We start from the raw sequence: 21,429 nt of genomic DNA on the forward strand, positions 1-21,429 counted from the left end.
CTGCAATTTGCCTTTAATCGACTGAAACCAATAAAAATAATTTTGCATGGTTGCATATTTACAAATCACAGGCAGGCAGAAACTAATGTTCATATAATACTCACTTGTTCCTTTATTGACCTCTTGTGGCTTTTGGTTGCTCCCCTTTTTATGTCAAATTGTGTATTTCTGGTCTTCAATTGATGCTTTTCTTTACACTTGACCCTTGATAATAAAGGGTCATATAATATATTTATTATATGATATTGATTTCTGTTCTATGGCCACAAACAATTACTATTAGCAACTTCACTGAACCTGTACATCCATTAAGATACTGCTGTTTATGGCAGATGATTTAGTGACTCTCATTATAACATAACAAACAAGTAAAACAACAAATTAAATAACAAATAACTTTAATAAAATTGTAATCAATATTTAATGTTAATATTTAGGGTTTTCCTTGAATTGATCATGATTTGTTTTATCAAATAAAAAAATAAAAAAATTAAATTAATACCTCTAACATAATTCTTTTTATATTAAAAATGGTCATCTTTCTTCCTCAAAAGTCCAGAATGTGCTTTAAACTGCCCGCTTTTACTGACAGAGGATTGGCTGTGGACCTCGAATGAAAAGACCCAAGAATATGACTGAATCTCGGTCTTGATTTAAAATTCAATAAATTGCTCATCCCTAATTTGAAGTACCTCTATTATGTAACATAATTCCCTGTTCAACCCTGTTTTTTAGCAGAAAATAATTGCGCTTTGATCTTTTACTCTGTAGCCTGAGTGAGCAGAAAATCTTGCTTTCGGACCCTGAAGTTGAGTTGGGACACTGATTCTTCCCCAAATGAAACAGCAGTTGATGAATTATTGAAAGACTTGCCCTCTTTTCTCCACTACTTCCTTCCTGTTTCGATCTTGCCCTCTCTCGCTCAGTCTTTTATTGTCCCCTGTTTAAAGGGTGGAGCCGATTGATTTGATTTGCAGTAGCTGAGTGTGTGTGATTTGACTGATGTTGCTTAATCCAGCGTTGTCCTCGGGGAGAGCTTTGGCCTGAATTACTGACTGCTGTAACAGTGTTGAGACTCCCCTGTGCGTTGAGACTGTCGTTATTTACGGCTGCTTGTCCTGTCCAATGCTTCGCTGTAGCCCTGTGCTGCAAAAGCAAACTAAAATGTCCCGTGCAGTTATACAGTACATCGTTCCAAATGTGCTCATATCACATTTGCTCTGAGAAGATTAAATGTGTCTGTATGTATGTGTCACAGTGGATCAGATTCAGGGAGAACCACAAAAGATAAAAAAGGTCTTTAAAGTGTGTACTTGGGCCGGTTGTCACATTGCCTATCTACCGGTACTAGATTTAAAATGTTCAAAATCAGAATCAGAATCAGAATTAGAAATGGTTATTTCCATTGTCAATGTTGTGTTTACATATGATAAAAGTATCATAAAATAGAACGTTGATTGGAAATGTAGCTGTACTTTTTTAAAGCTGTAAATCATACTTATTTCCAAACTTAATAATTGTTTCTTTTACTTTAATAGTTGCCTTCTGTGCAACACTTTGTAAGGCAGTGTACACATATTTAAAGAACAATTCATAGTCCGACAGTAGATGTATAAAGTTCTCATCAAAATAAAAAAAAAATGTTTTGGACAGATTGGACAATTTTATTATTTCCAGGTGAAAGCTAACATGTTGAGAGAGACTGAAAAATAAATGAAAATAGTTTTGCTTTTAGTGTCTCCCCTTGAACCTGGAGCAGTGTATGACAAAAAAATAAACATCAAATACAGATCTGTACCATATTTGGTATGATTTTTTTTTTTTTTATATATAAAATACTAGTTATATTATATTACTATAGTTTTAAAACTATTCAGAAAAGGCTTTGTCCTGTTCCTGTGGTTCAGCGATGGTAAATGGACGAGCATATCTTTCCTTATTGACTCATTTAACTTCAAGTAGTAGTGATACATTGCAGTAACAGCACTACTGTAAGACACTATTTTCCCTTTGGTAAACATTTGCAAACTTTCTTAAAAAAAAAATCTACTTTAAAGGTCTTTGCATTTCTTATGACAATGTCTAGAGCACTTGTGTTCTCATGTTGGCTTGCAGACAGGCGCCCCAGTCTGAGGACCCCGTGTCTCGCTGTCACTTGGACACAGCCCATACCCGGCCTGTTCTAATGACCCACAGCGCTGCCTGACATGTCCGACTGATGGGAAAATACTTGCACATATTCGTCTCTTGTTCAGGTCGTTTATTACCTTGGGCTTATCGCTGACAGCGCCGGTGCCCTGGGCTTTCTCACGCGCCCAAGATAAGCACCCACAAAATGGCCACAGGCTGGTGTAGAGGTGGCCTCGTTCACTGTCATGTATCTGTACTTCATGGCAGGTTCAACACAAACCTAAGTGTGCTATAATGGGAGAATATTGTGGTCCAGCGCTGCCAGGGCGAGCGAGTTATATTGTGTTTTTGCAGCAGAGGTTGATGAATGGTGATCTTAATGCATGCTCTACAAGGACTGAACACTATGCAGGGAATGTTAAAAAGCCATTGTGTCTTAGGCGGATGTTTAAATCTCCAAGAGTTGTGCTCCCTTCAGTAGATGTAGAATTAAATACAAACTTGTTTCATGTCTATGAATTTAAAACACAAATTGACATGCTAGAACAGCTAGAAGCTAAAGCTTAATTCATATTTAGTTTGTTATGCAGAGCCCCTTTTTTCTTACTGTAGGGTCTATTTTAACCCCTGACATTCATCGGCAAATTATGAATTATTCTTCAGTCATCTATGTAGACAGCTTGAAGTCCTGCAATATTTCTCTTGTTTTGGCAAAAGAGTAATCTCACTTCATTGACACATATTCGAGGCGGGTTTGGCACGTGGTTAACTTGCAGACTGCCTGTCACGCACACTACGGTGTTTGACCAACGCAGCGCATGTTCATGTGGGTTTGCTAGATAACACAGAGAAGTACTCATCTAATTACCTCAAAACCACTCCAGAGCGCTGCGCTGTCTGGAAAAAACAGACTCCACACCTCCCGGACCTGCGCCTGCAGTAACACGCATTGATCTTTATGACTTTGTAATTCCTAAACTCGCATTTGGTCTGAATATACGTGCTTACAATAATGTTTTACATTTCTGTCCGTCCTTGTTTTCCTTCCCCCTAAGAATTGCAGCCAAGGACTCCTTCCCATAACCTCTGCAGACCTGTGTGTTTCTGCTCTGTGGTTTTAAATAAGAGACAGGCCCAAAAAGCCATGTAAGCCTCTCACACACACGCACGCACACACACACACACACACACACAACACACACACACACACACACACGCACATGCACACACTCACACGCAGACACACACACACACACACACACACACACACGCACATGCACACACTCACACGCAGACACACACACACACACACACGCACATGCACACACTCACACGCAGACACACACACACACACACGCACACACACACACACACATACACACATACACACACACACATACACACACACACACACACACACACACACACATACACACACACACGCACACACGCCTCGTCACTGTGCCCCCTGAGACTTCTGTGGCTGGGGCTGCTTCCTGTTTAGTGACACAAGGCTAGAGTTTATGAGCACCGCAGAGGTCTTCTTTACAATCACTGTCGCCAAACTTTATTTTTAGTACAGCCTATACTATTACCACTATCAGGGTTAGAGCTGCATGACATACGAACAAGATCACACGGCAAAAACATACGCTTGAGAACAAGAGCTGGTTGTTTATTGGTGTTTAACAACTGATGCCTTAAATTGACAGAGGTAAGTAATTAATTAGATAGTTCGTCCAAATTTAAATTACTTACTGTAATACCTCTAATAATGTTTTTGATGAGGTAATGTTCATAGGTTTCTGCTTACTGTTTTGAGTGGCATCTTGGTGTTTTTCATCCCGCTGAAACACAGGGATAGTAATGTTATTTAGAAGTAGGGAGACTGCGTACAGATTGTGTTCTTGTTCCACTTGTGCAGATGTGATTTAAGCTGAGGGCGAGTGAGATTCAGAAAAGTGTAACAGTGGCTCTTGTTAGCTGTTGTTACTCACACTTGTTCATTTGATCACTCTTGTTTCATTCAGTGTGGTCACAGCTTTAAGATATGTCAACCTTGAACGCATGAGTTGAACTGAAATATGATATATAATTTATGTCTAGGAAATACGAGCAGTACTAGTTATTAATATACTTTAGGTAAAATGTTATTGTCTGTGAGTTGCTATGTCATATGAGGTGTAGCCATCACACTTGTATTGTGTCAATTTTTTAATAATGCATAATTTATCACTATTGTTTGTCAAATTTAGGACATTTTGGAACTAGATATGATTCCAGCCCATAATCTAAAGACTTTTAAGGCCTTTGTGGTCCTTCGTGAATCAGATCCACTACAAGACATTCACAGAGACACACTCTAATCTTGGCCAAATGTGATCCGTGACTAAAGATTTTAAAATGTGAGAGTTGCTGCTTATCCTGGACAAAAATAAATACATACATCATTGTATGACTGACAAAACATCCTCACATCAACACCTGGAATGTTCCGCAGTGGCGTTAAACTTATCCATCTCCCTGGAGACAAGCATGTAATGTCATCGAGCCATGTTACGAGTCAGATCTGTGGAGGGAGGCTCAAGGTATTTTTGATCAATGTAAACACCTGTAATTGAATAAATAGAAGATGGATAAGTTTAATGTCATACTGAGGAACATCTCTGTTTTCATGAGTATAATGTACATTGTCCCGAACGAGACAATTGCAAAAAGTGAAACAAATACTGATCCCAATACAAACTTGAATGTTCGATTATTGTTGTTGAGTACTAGTGCATAAAACAAAAACAACAAAGAAATACCATACACTTCTAGATAATTAAAATGTTATCATGTGGAACATTCCAGCCAGGCAAAGCAATCATATCTCCATGGAGACAAGCAGAGGCGGGCCCTCCTCCAGGAAATGTAAATACTGCACCTTGAAATGCCTGTCAATGGATGGTTTGCTGTAAACTAAAACTATTACATATGAGCTGAGCATAATTGTCATAATTGTGATGCCTTTTCAATTACTGTACACAAAAAACATCTGAAAATTGCTTCTGCAGGTAACCACAATTCTTTAATGTAATTTGTCTGAGCCTTATAAATGCAGTTGGAGAAATATGTAACAGTGGCATCCTGAAAATAGACTGGAAAGCCATGCTTTTGTTCACCATAGCAACAGTTCAGCGTTGAGCTCTGTCTGGAGTTGATGGAGTTCATTCTCTCGGCATCTTGTTTGTGCACATCAAGTGCATTCGTCTTGCTCAGTCTTTGTCATTGTGGAGGAGTTTTGTTTTATCAATGTATATAAATTCTAAAGTGAAAGGCTTCTTAAAAAAGTTAAATTTCAGAAGTATGATATTAGGCTTTAACTGAGAGGATATTGTTGATTAATGCATTGTCTTTCTATTAATGTATCATGGGATTCACCAGAATTGTCTTTCACTGTGTTATTAAGGTTTGCTTTACTTTTACATGTTAAAAAATGTGTATAACTGCCGCTTGGATAACCTGCACATAATTGCACTCTGCTTGAAATGTTATAATTTTGTAAAACTTCTTTTTATCCACAGGCTTAATTATGTTGCTGGTCAGTTAGATAAACCTAAAGTTCTTCAACAGCATGTGTGAGCTTGTTTTTAGCTACAACAGACCTATATTTGTGTTCTCTGCTCAGTGGAAACATGTGTGCCGCTGTAAAGGCTGCTACAGTTAATACAATCATTACAAGCTTGTGCTCTATTTGCTTCCTTTCATGCACCAGGGACTAACCTACTGTAGATGATGCACTTCTATTTGCGGCTATTTGCGGCTGGACACAAACATCCACAGACAGCGCCGTGGCAGGGGTTGTATCCCCGCAGATGGCAGCAGCTGCCCACACACTGCCAGTTGTTATACAATATGTATTGTATAACAGCGAGCAGCAACAGGCCCCCTCCCGGGCTCCTGGTACAGTGAGGGGAGAGAGGCCGTCTGCGTTTCTCTGATTCATATCAAACATACATTTGGATACACGGTACATTTACACTTAGATCTACACTACTACAGACTTCTAACAACATGACATGAGCTTTTGATTTGAATGGTTGGCACTAGAATGCATCTTGACTTATTGTTCTTAAGAGTGGGTCGTAGTGATAGTAACAGTAGTAGTAGAAGACAGGGTGGTGGAAGTAGTAACAAAGTACAAAAGAAAGTAAATTTTTTTAGCTATCTGTACTTTACTGAGGTATATTTTTCAGTGGGTATTTTTTACTTCACTACATTTGAGAACAGGTTTCTGTACTTTCTACTCTACTTTTTGACTGAAAAGTAGTATGTCCTTTTCATGGTTTGAGGGCTTATTTTTAGTGCGATTAGGGTGACACTCTGCATAAAAGTTTGCAGTTCAGGTCCCGGCTTTGAGCAAGCAGCAATATGTAAATACAATTTGAAATGCTACTGTTAACCAAAGGTCAGCGTTTGTGTTTCTGAGTCATAAACATATCCCGCTACACTGAGTCAGTCATCATTACTACTCTCACAAATAAATTGAACAAAAATAGGCCTTCTCATTCACACTCGGCGTATCCTGGTCTCTCCGTCTTGTCACAACACTGCCACTTCTTCATGGCAGCGCTTCTGTAAAGGCATCGCTGCAGTGTGGTGTGTCACTGGACAGCTGTGGAGTCAACGCGTGAGTCTACAGCTGTGCTATCTGTCAGGAACTTTCATTTCAGACTCTTTTATCACAAAAATAGAATTATTTTAATGCCAATTTACCAATAAGTAATTTATAAAACATTTGCGAGATCTTATGAGTAACTAAAAAAGGAAGGAGAAGAACACAGCACATTTACACTCAAGTAAAAGAAAAAATATTATTGATATTGATAATATTGTGTTGTTTTTTTTGGCAAAATCTGAATATCAAGCATGTCTGCAAAAAGAGTTGATTAAAAAGACAAATGGGAAAAAAATTATGTTACTTTTACAGACATTTCACATTTGTGTGATGATTAAACCTCAACTAATTTGTTTAAAGACACATTTCTGTTGGATTGACATAATATTGTCTGATTGTCGAGAGGGTCATGTCAAAAGTACTTAATGACACTGTTCAGAAATAGGCCTAATCTTTAAAAAATGTGCTTAAAAGTAAAAGTGACATACATTTTCCAGTTTTGCGTTGCATGTTTTCGACCTCTTGGCCATTAATAATGTTTTTGTAAAATATCTGAAGGTGAAAGTCATCTTGAGGCGTAACAATAAGCTTTTCTCTTACAGTAGAATGACTTCATTATAGTAAATCCTCAGTGAAACACTCTGAGCCTGTTAAACATGTCTTTCTCCCGCGCGCTCTCTCTCTCCTGAAGTCAGTGTCTGTAAACCCACAGCGCTGTGTGATGAGGTCATTGAGCAGACTGGCTTTTAGTGGCGATCTAGCGGCTTTTATATTACATTTATTTGGCATTTTTCAAGCTCCCGGTAATACCCAGAACATCATCTATTTTGCAGAGTTAATGTATTTTATTTGGCTGCGGTTGTAGTTGGATAAATACATGAGATCTGTACACTACTCCAGGATTTCTTTGTGTGTTTTTCTACTGCGCTCACCTGACCTGAGGTACTACAAACAGCACTAAGCGTTTACTCTCCACACCCGGCCAGTCCAACCACACTGACGCATGCAAATCTCAAGGAATGTTTCAGGTTAGTCAAAGATGGCAACTATAAATAGAAAAAGTATTCATCACTTTATAGGTTGGCCGTGGTGATAGTAACAGTAAAAGAGAAAAAGTACATCAAGCAACACAAGATTAATTTGTGTAATGATGTAATATTGTTTACTTTCTTACAATAGTGAGGGTATTATCTGCACTAGTAATAGTAAAGTAAGTAATCATAGTGGCAGTAAACATTGTGAAACACTCTAACGATGATTGTAGTAGCCGACTCGTTAAACAATTATTTTTATGGTACATTTGAAAGACTTTTTAAAATGCATTATCAACAAAACAAGGTTCAAATATGGTAACTGAAGGCTTTACAAAAGAATAATTATTCATGATTTGATCTATACTAGTCATCATTAGTTGATTCATCATTGCAGCCTTAGTAGAAATAGATAGTGGAAGCAAACATTAATATGCAATAGTAGTTGCAGTTTAACTTCTGTAATAATAACAGATATAGCATTTTAAACAGAAGACTGACATTTAGAGGTACGCCGCTTCTAAATGTTTGAATCATTCATGGTGAAAAGCATTAACTTTGGTGGCCCCAAAGATTAAATCATAATAAGACAAGAAAATAATTTATCTCTGTTACACACTACTTCATTTAAATGCACTTTCACTGACCCCAGTGGATTCTGGGATAGCTAATTTGAGCTGAATTTACAATGGTCCTTGTTGTGACTTTGATTTCCTGTTCACAGTCCAGATATGTGTCTTATTAAAATATGAATACATTATAATAGTTGTTTTAAAAAATCTGTATTATCTAACACTTAACAAAATAAATAATGATGTTTAACTGCACCTCCCAGTCCTGGTACATTAGAACACATAGTTTTGTCTGGAGCCCTGCGGGTAACGCCCTGTCAGTTCTCTAATTGAGTGTGGAATTTGGCTGTGTACAACATCCCAGGCTCTCTGACATGTTCAAGACTGGGGAGACCACAGAGACCGGCTCAGAACGACACAAGGGCAAGAGCAGGCAGAATACAGCAGAGCTAACAATGCATGCAACATGTTATTTCCCCAAGTGAAGCAAGTAATGAGCCCAAGTTTGATTAGGTGCAGGATTACAGCATAATTAATTAATCAGACATAATATTGTACAAGTGACAGGTGAGAACTCGGATTAGTCATCACTTTGGCACCTGTTGGTGGGTGGGATTGACTGGGCAACAAGTGCACGTTTGTGTTGAGGTAGAAGCATGTGCACAGGTATGACTTGGGTCCTTTGGTTATTGACAGTGGGCACAGAAAACCATAGAAACTGGGCTGCCTTATATTGGACATGATTAGTTATTTATGATATGGCTGCATTATTGTAATTACACAATTTTATCAGTCATATTGAAACAAAATAAAAACTTAAAAGAGACAAACCAAAGACTATTTTATTTTAAGGCAAATTTGAGACTGGATAAGGAAAGTTATGAACAAAATTAAACATTTTCATTTTGAATACAACTAAATATACCCTTATTTTTCTACTCTAAGTAATATTATTTTAAAGTAACCTTGCTCAAACCACTTCTGATGACATTGTATATAGCGTATATAAACAGTATATACAGTAACATCATCATCACAGGGATAAAATCATAATTAGCTTATCACCATCAGTCAGCCCCACTTTGGTTTATGTTTATGCTGTTGACATAATTTATCCAGTTAAGCAGGTTTATGGCTGACAATGCAGTGTTTTTTTCCAGTGTTAACAGTAATGTGCTGTTACTATTTGCTTTGTCCAATCACCTCAAGTCATACTGACTGTAAGAGGTATGACATTTTGCTACGCTGTTGCAATCCTTGTTTTGTTTTGTTTCTTTACCTCGGCATCGAAAGCTTGTTTCTCAGCAGGGGACGGTAGATGTGTGTGTTGTACCAGTGTCTCCTGAGTACAGCTGAGTCTTTGAAGATCTAAGACCGAGTGAAGACGAGAAGGAGGCACTCGCTCCTTTTCTAACTCTTCATGTTGTTTGTGTGTGATTTTCTTTTGTTCATTTTCAGTCTTATTAGCTCCACTGCATTGCTTTCATTTGTATTCCCTTTACATGTGTATATTATAGTCAAAGATCCTGCTATGCGTTGATATTTATTATTAAAGATGTGGTTGTTTTATAACTCACGGACGACTGCTTTCTTTGAGGGATATGATGACTAAAAACTGCACTGCAATGACTTATATATAGTGAAAAGCTTTATACTCAATAACAACTTGATTCCCCAATGGAGATATTTTTCCTAGACAATAGATTACAATTTTCAATCCAACAGTTTATTTAATGTTACCGTGTGGTTTTATACTAATTCTGATAAAGACCATTTCAGGTAAGATCAAATTTTGTCCAATTTATGAGATTTTCTTATCTTTTTTCTTTTGTATCAATACGTGTTCATATGAGTATCTAGTTTCGATAGTGTATATATGTAGTAATCTCATTCCAATTATTATTATTATATTATGCTCATTGTATTGGTCCAGTTGACATACTGTGATTCCCGCAGTTCCTCTTGAATGCAGCTTTATTCTCACATAACGTCACTTTCCCCATCCACTTCTTGTTTGGTCTGCCTCAGCAAAACTCCCACTGAATGACCGGAGGATTCAACCAGTTGCAATAAAGTGTGACTTTTGAGAAGAAGCAGATTACTTTATTTACCTTACTTGAGTTTCCATGAATCTTGATCAAATATAAATTATGATTGGGCTCCAAGAAAATCATGATAAACTGTTTTTTGCATATCGCCCAGCCCTATTTGGAAATTGACACTATTTTTAATCTTTCTTACTCACTAAAATGCGAATATGCTTCTGTGAAATAATAATATAGTCATGGGGACTCACTACCTCCCAAATGACTGATGAGTGAAATAATAATAGACTTGCAAAGCACTCCGGGTCCCTTATGAAGCTCTATTTAATATAACTCCAATCCTTTAGCATTACAAGTAAAGGAATCCTCTTCTGTTATCATTTTGCGCTCCTGGCAGCCCGTGTTCCGCTTAGACATAGATCATTTGGTTTTGGCAGCATCACTAATTGAACCCAGCTCTCTCTTGTCTTTTAATATTGTCTCCTGGAGCACTGTCTAATTGTTTCTGTCCAGGCGACACTAGATCTGTGGAGCTGTGATTGTCCGAGGGGGGAGCTCGGTGACGCGGGTGTAGTATTGAGTCTCCTGCTCTTCAATGGGAGGTCACCTGAGAGGCGTGGAGGTGTGTGGCCTGCATGTGTGAGATTAGGAAAGGGATAGGGCCCGGTGACAGAACGGCTCTTATTACAGTCAATCTGAGCGGCTGCACTATCCAGGAACAAATACATCTGATATACTTCCTCACTTTAGGTCGTCTTCTGTGACGTACTATTACTACAGTTTGAAAGTCATTTTGAATGAACAATGACTATTAGAGGGATATTTTTGATACATCATTGGGTGGCACTGTATTTTAATTGCCTCATTGTTACTGCTGTATTGATAATCATGTGTTATTTTTGCCCTAACCTCTCTTAAAGTGTATGTAATATAGTTAACGTTTTTTGTAGATTATCAATAGCATAATTAAAGGTGCCATAACATGCTTTTTTCACGTTTCGTAGTCTATCCTAAGTGTATAATTGATAATAATAAGGGTTGTGCAACACCCTTAACATAATAGTTAAGAAATATCACCCAGACCTTGGACCCCCTCACCAACCCGGAAATGCAGACGGCTTGGTTTGATATTCGCCCCCACCCTTGCGAAGAGCGATCTGGCTCCCCCGCCCAACCCGTGACGTAGTCTCAGAGAGCGCGTGTGTGCCCCGCCCACCCGTGACGTAGCCCCACAGCTGTCTGCTGCGCGCTGCGCTGCTCCTGCTGCGCGACTGAGTGAGAAACGATAGAACTTCAGATCACTACTTTGAGCCGAAATAAATCTGGTGTTTATTCTACAGCGTGCGCAGAACAGATATTTCTATAGATCTATATATCTATAGATCTATATATATATATATATATATATATATATACATATATACATATATATATACATATACATAAGTCTTATGTCCATTGCGCTCTTATTTCCTGGTTTTCGGTATCGGATAGAACTTCTCTCCGTTTATTGTCCCGGTTGCTGCATCAGCTGCCACATCAACCTTCACCATTGTGATAATAGTAAAGAGTGCGATATCATTAATGAAGTTTTGGGCCTCTTTGAGCCGTGTTTCCTCGTAAATCGAAGCAGAAAAACTCCGGGGCTTGTATTGGGAGACGAGCCTGCAGCTGCGCGGAGCCGGGGGGAAGGGGGCGGGAGGCAGCAGGCGGGAGGGGGAGGCGGGTGGAGAGGGGGGAGGGGGAGGGGGGATGGTGACGTGTGCCTGTGATTATGACGCGGTCCTGTGAACACCCCCCGTCAGTTTGGAGATTCGAGGAAAGGTTATGGGACCTTTAAATAATGATTTTTGGCTACTGCAGTATTGGCATCTTGTTGGGTTTTTAGCATTGGACAATTGTGAGGTGTAACATCATAATGTGATTGAGAATTACTTGGAAAGGTCTTGATTTTTTAAACATTGTTCAAATGAGATAGATAAGATAAGCCTTCATTTGTCACACAATGGGGAAAGTCCAGTGTTGCAACACAAAGTATGTACAGAAGTAAACAACAAAGAACAGATAACTTATAAAAAAACTTTAAAAAACACTCTTAATAGAAAACGCTCTTATATTCTTAATAAAAAGTTTTTGAAAAGCAAAAACTACATTTGAAACTTTTACAATATCAAATTGTAAATTGCTGTGACTCCCATCCCCAAATGCAAAGTTTTATTTAAAATGCTAATGTATCAAATTCTCTTCAATATAAGAAATGTGCCCCTTGTTGTCGATATACATTTAATTACTTTATAAAGACGTGATTTTCCTCCAGGCTCAGTTGCCACATGTAATACAGTAGAAGGTAAAGTAGTACTAATACAGTCCTGTCTGCTGCTCAGTACTCAACACACTGTAGTCCTTTGTTTGTGTTTGTTTAAGGCAATCTGCTGCTGCTCTAGTCACTATAGAGACATCCAAACTCACTGTACACTATACACTGTACCTGTTTGAACATGGGATGGCCTTGTTTTGTACTTTTCTCTTTGTGAGTGCGTCTTCAGCATACTATCAAATCCATGGCCTCATTGCATTACATTATTTGAGGTTCATGAAACTTAATTGAAGGTTTTGTGTATGTCACTTCTTATACATACTTTTGCATTCAGGGTTAGAATACTTTCTTGGCGTATCTGGGCGTCCCTAAAAAGCCACTGCTTGCTTTTCATTTGCACTAACCCAGAGTGGCAAGGTCCAATTGTGCGGTTGCCGGGCAATGAGCTCACAGCGGTCAACCGTAACCTCTCCTTCTCTCCTTCTCTCCTTCTCTCCTTCTCTCCTTCTCTCCTTCTCTCCTTCTCTCCTTCTCTCCTTCTCTCTCTCCATCAATCAGCCCCAAGTGCACAGCTCTAGTAATGATGTCATCACACACATACTTCTCCCTGTTGTGACCTTGGGTTGGCCAGTCGACACGAGTGTGTGTCCAAAGCTCTAGTTTTGTGATTTCCATTGAATGGAGTGTATCAGAGGAAAGGATGCAGTGTGTTTCTGGTACATCTCACATGTTTTACACTTTGGAGCTTAAAGTAACCCACACTTGTGTACTGTGTATGACTCTCTCTTAATGCTCTGCAGCACGCCCCAGTGGCGGCTCTTAGTCACACTTGTGTCAGACACCACAGATTAATTTTATTAACTACGAAGGGAAGGGGAATATACATAATATTATGACATAGAAACGACTTTAAAGAGAGACTATGTAGAAGTTTACACTTCATAGATCTTTGTCTTGCAATACGATTTAAACTTTTTTCAAATCATACGCAGTGTTTTCTGATAATATTTACAATGCTGATTTATTCCTAAAAATATTTAACATAATATTGTAGATATTTTTCAAACCAGTAAGAGCGCAGGCTGGATACCCTAACTTTAAAAGACAAGTGTAATGTAATACAACATTTTACATTGATTGAATCTATGATTGTGCTTACAAAACTGTGCAGAAGTTCCGGAAATCTACATTTCTATAGTTTGGGATGGGCTTTGAAACTGTAGCATTGCATTTACTGTAAACCAATAATAATAATAAAGAGCATTGTGCAATGATATACTGTACAATGATACATATACATACTAGACACATTTGTCCTTGAAAACGTTTGACCATGATGATTGATAATACTTCTTTGCGTATTATCTTCTATCACTACCTCTGTTTACTTCTCATCTCAAATGCATCAGCTCACTATGCACACACAGTAAAAATCCATTACCCACAAGTACAAAGACACAAACTATTAAAAATAATTCTACTGGAGTGCGTTTGTGGTCCAGCTGTGCCTCTGCCAGGCTCCAGGGCAGCGAGCCAGCACAGTGAGGTGAGGAGAGGGGCGAAAACACTAACTGGCAAATCAGCGGCCAATTAAAACGACTCGGCTTTGTGTGTATGTGCACTTGTGTATTTGGGTTGTGAGCGTGTCCTTGTCTGACTGCCAAGGAGAGGCCTGGCACCAAACGCATGCTTCCTTTTCTCTCAGCGTGTCCTTTCTAAACATACTCAGGAATCAGCTTCATCCCATTGTGTGATTGAGGACAAATGGGATGTCTTTCTTAGTTTGAGCTTTAGTTTGCACAGCAGAGCACAATACAGCTCCACCCATTGTATTATGAACATGTATAACCCTTTTAAAAGCTCAAGACACCCTGCCCTAGCCACAGTTGTTATGGTTCTTGGGGACAATTCTATGAATAGGCCGTGCTGGGATAGTGGATGGGCGTGTGCGTGTTGACTGAGTGATAGTTGTTATGTTGGAGGCTCGGGTTTAAAAACTCTAATGCCTCTCTAAGTCCTCTCTCCTCTTTGATAATTAGTCCTTCATTTATCATGAAGTTGACAGTTAAATTATTTACCTCAATGTTCTAACACAGCACAGTTTACTTAAAACACGCCTGTTTAAGATGGGCAGACTGACTTCCATGAAAGAGATTGTGCCAAATGCTGAATTCATTCCTGTAGAGCTGCAACTAATGATTATTTTAGTAATAAATTAATCTGTCATTCAGAGAGAAGGCCTGTGACTATGAAATTCCTAAAAAAAAATTACCAAGATGAAGCTGGTAGAATAACTGATTGGTTGCAAATAAATTAATAACTTGTTTCAGCCCCAGTTTCCTGAAATATGCAACACTGATAGGACTTTCCCCCCCAAAAATGTAGTGTTTTGTCAACATTTTGACACCCATGAATATAAGTGAGCAATATATTGGAGTAATTATCAATATATTGTGGATGTCCTTTTGAAAATATGCAATATTTGAAAATTGAGTACAGACAATCTCAAAATGAAAAGAAAAGAAAAGAAATGTTTTATACATTTTTAAAATGACACTTATTTGGATACACCAAGAAAATAAATATACATCTTTGGGGATTTGAACCCTCAGCCTCTTTTGAGTGACAGGAGTGTTGTTCAGGAAGAGAAATGACTTTGGTTTGACAGACTGAACAACTAGGACTAGAAGTGGTTATTGTAAAATCATAACGCATTCAGTAAGTGCTCTTGTTTATTAGACGATGGTCTGCTGTCGACTGTTTGCAAGAGGCACGTCATAACCAACAAGACTTGACAGTTAAAAGTTATTGCTCTAATTCTGGACTAAGGGGCTTTAAATCATTCAGGCCGGCCCAGAGTCATATCCAACTAGTCACATATTTTATGAGGAGTTTGATTAATGGCCAATACTTCAAGATTTAGTTTGTCCAGACTTTATAGGGTTAATTAATACAAACAAATATGCTTTATTGCTCCGATCTGTGAAGCCAAATAGTAATTGATTAGTTTGGGGATGTATACGAGCCAGCGCCTATAAGTAGTTTTTATGCATTGATGATTAATTCAACTAACTAGCCATAAGGGGCAGTACATGAATGTAGGCCAGTGGTTCCCAACCTTTTTCATCTACGCTTTGTCTCACACTCGGAGAAATATAGGTACTTGGAAAATATGTTCAATAGTAGTATATTGTCAATTGTTACTATTATATTTCCTTGTTTTACTATAGTTTTGTCCTAAATCCTGTAAAACATTCTAAAGGATATACCATTAACATAAAAGAACATGTATTTTATACCGTCGGAAACAATTACACGCCCCCTGGTAAGTGCTTGTTCTCAGTACCACTGGTTGGGAAACACTTGTCTAGACTGCTATAGCTTTCTACACACACTCAAGTCTGACACTATTGGTGATTTGGGCCAATATCTTTGCACCTATTAATGTTGTATCTTTTACAACTTTTAACATTGTCTTACATGAAGTAATATTAATAAATTTTGATATATTAATTTCCCAAGTGTTGTGTACTGCATCTCTAACTATTCAAAGCATCTGAGACCTGTGATAAAAGTGGCTGATAAGTGCACACAAAGTAACATTCTTTAATCTTTGACTGTGACTGTTGAAAGGGCCGGCTCGTCTCATGTGGCGAGACTTCAGTGTTCGAGTGTGAATGAAAAATGGTCTGCAGTTTGAAGAGACATTTCCCTGACATTACTGTGAGGCAGCTGGGTCAGTCCTGTTCTGTACATTCTTCTGACCCCACAGCTGTAGACACTACGTCAGTCCCTGAGGTATGGGGTTCGGGAATAAATGATCGGACTGCATGTGGCAATAGTTGTTACCGTATATTAAAATGACAAGATTTTCCACTGAAATATCTATGAAAGTTGCTCCTTAATAGGTTGCACATTTACTCCTGGACAAGAATACCGTTAGCGCCAGGATGTGGTACAAGTAAATCCAAAAATCCTTACTAGTGCAATAGTGTTGACGTGTAATTTTCAAATGCTTTTCTCGTTTTGATCTTGAGGTCCATGTTACTTAGGATTTTGAAACAATCAAGCTTTGATGATATTTCTCTCCTATATGTATTTGTTAGACTCAATTTATTGTATTTTTATTCAAATGTTTGTTCTTTGTATCTATTGGAAATGTGTAAATGATTTGGACTTTTATATGTAAAGCACTTAGAGGTGTCTGTGTACATAAAAGGTGACTTGACTTCTGAATCCTGATCCGCGCTTCATATTTCATGTCTGGCTCGCACACAATCTGGCAGTTTTTCTTAGGAAATGTGAAAGAATGTCATCACACTTACGGTAGACAGAAGGGAAAGAATGCAGACGTGCTGATGAAGTGGTGGCTCACATACTGTAACCGTGCCAGTGCTTAGTCATGAACACAGCTGCACTCGTCTTCATCTCTAAAGTTAGACATGTTTTCTGAAACACAATGTCTATTTTCTGTAATCGGTGTTTTGGCCAGTACAGTAAGGTTATACTAGGTCTAAAATATTCCATCATGACAGTATTTCGAAAAAAAGGAGTGACCTAGAGAAAGCAAAATTTACTGCTGTGAATCTGTGGGAATCTTAAAAGAAATTGTACTTTTTTCTTGTTCTTTTTAGTCTAACGATACTCTTACTGGGAGTTTCAGTTTCTCTTGCCATTGTAAGTCTATACGTGACATAAGCTGGCACTTTACCTTTAGATATAATTAACTTCTTCAAAAATATGATGTCCATTCTTAGAACAGAATCCGTGCATTATTTGATGTTTTGTCTGTTCAATTCCATTATAAATCAAAGCCGGAAACTTGCTCTTACAAGCGATTCCTTTTAAGTAGTAATATTACTTTGAAATAACATTGCTGGTATTGAATACGATGTTTGGCTACTTCACTCGCCATCCACAGTTTGAGAACCACTGCTTCACATCAACCCAAAAAGCCTTAGACACTGTTGCTTGTTTGTTGGTTTAGCCTGTCTGTAAGCTGTCCACTCCACTGCTCTTTAAATTCACTCAGCCCGTCTCCTAATGTGGTTACTCTGAACTGTTCCTGACTTGTTTAGCCGACTGCCGCTGCTCTTGATTGGACATGATGGATCCCGACACAGCATCTGTTTGTGCAGCAACAAGCACACTGTGCGGTCCCCATATATCAAGGGCTCCTGACAAATACAGACTCAAAAGTGCAAGACAAATGACTCATAAAAAATTGAAACTACTTTTACATCTATCGCTTCCACGGCTACAATTTGCTTTACTATTGCTGCTGCTGCTACTAGCGCTACTACTACTACTACTACTACTACTACTACTACTACTACTACTACTACTACTACTACTACTACTACTACTACTACTACTACTACTACTACTACTACTACTACTACTACTACTACTACTACTACTACTACTACTACTACTACTACTAGACTTCTGACCTGCAATTTAGCACATGATATACTTTATTCTCTCTACCTAAAATTAAAGTAATGAGTACTGTTCTGTCCTCCTGTTCACTCCCTCCTTATCTCAGTTTTGGTGTCCCCCGCTTTTGTTATTTCGCTGCCTTTTTCCTGCCACCATCTGCCTCTTCATCCTCTTTCCCTTTGCTCTTCTTTCCTTTGGCTCAATTTAGCTCGGCGACCCTCCCACTCCGAGCCATTACTTATTGTGGCATGACGTCTGTCTTCTGTGATTCCCATGTACTGTACATTTTACCGTAGAGTTTGTCCTAAAAGCTGTTTCCCATAGACTTACTGTATATTTCCCATGGCTGCCACTTTAGCACTGTAAGCCTGTCCCTATTCCATGGTGAGATAGAGTGTGGATTGTTTCATAATTTATTTGAGTCACATAAGGTCACATATAAATCACGGACGCTATTCTGAGTTACATCATAGCCCTTTTAATTTTTAACCAACATTACGTAACTTACCAGGATCACTGAGTAATAAGCTCTTCTGCAACGGCACTGCTGCAAATTCACACAGGGCAGCATAGAATATACTCTGTACAAGATGCATTCAACGTGAACTGGAAAGATCACTCGTACACAGAACAAATATCTTGTCAGCAGGATGTGGCAGCATAAAAGATGTATTTCTTTTGAGCGCTTGGTCAATATGGCCAAAACATTTGATCACGAACATTAGTGATAATTATATAGTTGACGCTAGACAAAATACTTGAAAAAAATGTAAAATTTTATTGGTGCAGTCAATCTGCTTTCTCTCTCACTTCAGGCAATGCTTCTAGCTCCCTGCGCTCTCCATGAAAACAATGACATTGCGCATGTGTGTTTCATCCACATTTTATCGCAATATTAAAATTTCACTGTCACTGAAAATTGTACCGGTATCACAGTGAAAGTTATGATATGGCCCAGCCCTATTCTTCACTGGTTTTTAGAAGAATCCCACATAATAAAGTCTTATTCTACATGTTAATTGTCATTAAATGTCTTGATATGAGGACAAAAGTGAATACAGGTGCACTCTATAAGCTTATCTTTTCAAACAATAATTATTTTTTTAAAATGTCATGCAATAATGGCATTGGGAACCATTGCATATATAGGCTTTTTCTCTGGAAAAAGCTACATATTTAACTTTCTTTCTTTCAACAGCGAGTTCCTGATCCATCACTGCACGGCATTCTGGGAAGCTCCAGACCCCTCTCCATGGGCTACACCTCCTGCTGACAGACCAGAGCCGACCGGAAGACCTTGTAAATGAGGTGAGAAGGACTCCTATGGCTAGAACAAACAGAACACTACAAAAACCTCACAGTTTCACCCAAACCATTATGACCACTGACATGCTTAAACCGTGAATCTATAATATGAATTTACTTTCATGGTTCATTACCACTCTAAAATACAGCATAATGATTCATGGGCCTCGTAGATTAGAACTATAAGAAGGCAAAAATACAATAGGTCATCTTTAACATATAACTATCCATGGGTTTCAGAATTAGGACTGTTGCCATAGCAATTAAGTATTTAAATCAAAATATCCTATCTTTTGAATTGTGAAAAGTCCTCAAAATGCTGCATAAAACAGGAAGCTGAAACCTATGAATAACTGGCATGTCATTCGTCATCACTGGTAATTACAACAAAATAGACACTGCCCGTCCCAAAAATAAGTCTGCAATTATATTCAACTAAACAAACACAATAGGTCCTCTCCTCCTACTGGATTACTGCTGCATGGGTGATGATCTTTCAGCTGCAACACATTATTTAAACCCAACTGATGCAGTGAGCGACTTCTCATTTCTGAAACAATCATGTGGAAAGACAAATCCCGTGGTCATGGAAAAGATGCCAGTTTGTCTGAGAAGGGTCAAATCATTGGCATCAAGCAAAGAAAACATCTAAGGAGAAGCATAAACTAATCTACTACAGATCTGAGCCCCAGTGAGAATATTCAATAGAAGATCTGTGGGAAAAATAATGCAACACTGGATGGAAATAAATCTCTATCTACTTTTTATACAAGAGCAATGAGTTTAGTTGTCAACTAGTCAATATGTTTACGTTGACTATATTATTTAGCTCATCGTTTTCAACAAAAGACCATAGCCCTCTTTGTCGTTGAACTTGTACCAATCCTGGTAGATTCAAGTGTTCGAAGCTGCAAATTGAAACGTTCTTATGTTTAGCAAAAAAGTGTGGGATTGGGAAAATTCCTTGAGATGCTTGAGATTGCTTGACACCTTTAACTATGTGTTAGCTTGGGGTCTTCCTGTGAGAATGAAAGCTGCACTGGCAGTACTGAACGTGTGAAGAAACAGCCTATAAATAACATTTTTGACAGCTTGTAGTGTACCAGACATATATTCATTTTCTCTTATCTGGATTGAACTAGCTACTGCCGTTTTCATGTTCCACCGTGTTTTGTAGTATTATTGATTCCCAGAAGGCGAAGCGTTTATTTCTCTCGCCCGTCTCTTGGGGATGTTAAATCGCTGGGGTCAGAAAAACACCTCTCGAGTTGTGGGCAATTGCTTTACACCCAGCACAATTCAGCAAAGCAAACACAAACCTTGAACTACGCAAACTTTCACTTCTGTGTATTTGATGGATAGTCTCCCGTCTCTCTTTATTTGCAACTCATAGCAAATCAATAAAAACACACACTACGTTTTTTTCCAGCTCTTTGCATGATTGCTTTGGAGATGTAGTTTTCCCTCGGGCACTTTCTGCATATTGTCAGCCATAAACAATAGCTGTACTGTATGATAATGACTCATATACATGATTTGAAGTCTGTAGCTCAGAGACTGTCAGGATGCTAATTGGCAGGTTATGTCTCGGTGCAGTAGTGATCAGCCCACACATGTTGCTAATGTCTCATCATAGGGTACTTTAAAAGTTTGTACGATTGCATTTGGTGCAACTGTTTGCATATTTAAAGATAATATGTGCTGTAGTAAACAAAAGTGAGCCAAAAACTATTGAGACAGCACTGTCCAGTGTAATTTTTGTGTATTGTGTCATATTTTTATGACATTTAGAATGTTTTTATTCTTTTTGGACATTTTGATTTAATAATGTCACTTTATTTGTTGTTTTTGTGTGTTTTTAAAGTCTGTATAGTCCAAATAACGTTTACAATTATAAAAAAAACAACTACAGTTATTTTTTTTTTTA

General features: G+C 38.3%; 1 protein-coding gene across 1 annotated transcript in view; it reads left to right on the forward strand.

Moving 5' to 3' along the window:
* The window catches only part of atxn1a (ataxin 1a), an 82,600-nt gene that overhangs the window by 38,267 nt on the left and 22,904 nt on the right, over nucleotides 1-21,429 (forward strand). Inside the window, exon 3 of the mRNA XM_072447826.1 lies at nucleotides 19,396-19,505. The gene's annotated coding sequence lies outside the window, so the exon portion shown is untranslated. The remainder of the gene's footprint in view (nucleotides 1-19,395; nucleotides 19,506-21,429) is intronic.

Source organism: Eucyclogobius newberryi, unplaced genomic scaffold (assembly GCF_026437365.1).
Source record: "Eucyclogobius newberryi isolate DKJ021-1_F unplaced genomic scaffold, fEucNew1.0.hap1 SCAF_16, whole genome shotgun sequence".
NCBI lineage: Eukaryota > Metazoa > Chordata > Actinopteri > Gobiiformes > Gobiidae > Eucyclogobius > Eucyclogobius newberryi.